This window comes from Dermacentor albipictus, chromosome 1 (genome assembly GCF_038994185.2).
Source record: "Dermacentor albipictus isolate Rhodes 1998 colony chromosome 1, USDA_Dalb.pri_finalv2, whole genome shotgun sequence".
NCBI lineage: Eukaryota > Metazoa > Arthropoda > Arachnida > Ixodida > Ixodidae > Dermacentor > Dermacentor albipictus.
This window is the reverse complement of record NC_091821.1, coordinates 202,230,622-202,232,335: the sequence shown is the minus strand read 5'-3', so window position 1 is coordinate 202,232,335 and position 1,714 is coordinate 202,230,622. Positions and strand designations below refer to the sequence as shown.

At 49.3% G+C, this 1,714-nt stretch overlaps 1 non-coding gene across 1 annotated transcript; it reads left to right on the top strand.

Moving 5' to 3' along the window:
• Positions 1-370: 370 nt before the first annotated feature.
• Positions 371-443, top strand: TRNAS-CGA (transfer RNA serine (anticodon CGA)). Its single transcript has one exon. It is a non-coding gene; the product is annotated as a tRNA-Ser (tRNA).
• Positions 444-1,714: the final 1,271 nt, after the last annotated feature.

Below are 1,714 nucleotides of genomic sequence, written 5' to 3'. Positions count from 1 at the left end.
TTAGTAAATGAAATAAAGAAACGATAAATTAATGGGAATTAAAATGCATGAAAAAACAACTTGCCGCAGGTGGGAACCGAACCTACAACCTTCGCATTTCGCGTGCGATGCTCTACCAATTGAGCTACCGCGGCGCTGTTTTCCCATCCACTTTCTTGGGTATTTATGTGTCAATAAACCCACATGACCAGAATGAATGTGGGTTTATTGACCAGTTGCCTTCACACTAAAAGATCACGTTCTCGTGACGCCTGCGACAAAAAAGACGTTCCACGTCCGCCGCCAAGGTCTGTGAGTGGTGGCACTGGCTAACACTCCCAGGCTTCTACTAGGACACATAAATACGCAAGAAAGTGGATGGGAAAACGGCGCCGCGGTAGCTCAATTGGTAGAGCATCGCACGCGAAATGCGAAGGTTGTGGGTTCGGTTCCCACCTGCGGCAAGTTGTGTTTTCATCCAGTTTAATTTACATTAATTTACCGGTTCTTTATTTCATTTATTAAGCCCAAGTAATTTCCCCTATGTTGTCCTGGGTGTCAGTGTTTGTTGGCTTCTTATGATATGATATGACTACGTACATATAAATATATATATATATATATATATATATATATATATATATATATATATATATATATATATATATATATATATATATGGTACGAACAAATTATTTCGAAGTCCGTTGCTTTCATAACGTAGATCAGTTTGCCTCTCTCACCCTTTCCTTTCCCCATTTCCCTTATCCCCAGTGTAGGGTAGCAATCCGGACGCTCATCTGATTGACCTCCCTACCTTTCCTCTCCTTTCTTTCTCTTCTCTCCCTCGTACCGAGCAGCGTGAAGAGACGAGCGCCATGCAGACCCTGCCTCCTGCACAACGTAAGCGCACATATTACACCAAGCGCACGAGTATAGCCTCGGAAGTCGTTAGCGTCGGCACCTCAGCCGCGACGCACTCACGCACCTACGCATTGAGGTGCTCAGAAACTAGCATGATGGTGCGAGCACCAAGAGGGGCAGGAGAGGCAGAACCTGGCCCATCGACAACAGTGAATGGCAGTACGTGGCTGTAGAGGGATCTCGCCGCACAGTGAGGGACCGCTCCGATCGACAGAGACGCATTTCGCGCCGCGCTCTCCCCTCCGAACAGGGGCGGGCGGTACAAGCGGGCTTGGAATGAGCCCTTTGACCACTCCGGGATCCCGTCGCTTTTGGGGAACCGAAGCTAAACTGCGCCATCATTATGATTTATTAGCCGGCCGATCAAAGGAAGAAAAGGAGACACGTCCGCCAGGAATGGGTTTCCCCGCAGAAATGCCAGGTCGAACCGCGTAGCGCCCACGAGGCTTAAGCCGGCTCTTTTTGCGAGTTCTTATTCGTTTCTTTATTTTCCTGATCTACTTGTTCGGCGGTTGAAGAATAGCTGCTGCCTCCCCCTGATTGATGGCACCTCTTGACAAGCTCTCACATGACTCTTCCTGTCCTGTTTTGTGCTCGCACGGAGCCCGAAAAGAGGGCCTTTTGGAGCCGCCCACATCTCTCGCCTCGCCTGCTCGAAGGGCGTTCAAGCTGGTCGCTATAATCTTCCCAGCGCTCGTGTGTCGTTTCTCTAGCGAGCGCACAACTCGTGCTTAGGTGGACGCGACGACCGTCGGTTGTTCTGAGCTCCAGGCGAGATCGCATCAAAGAGGATTCAGGTGTGGATGACATG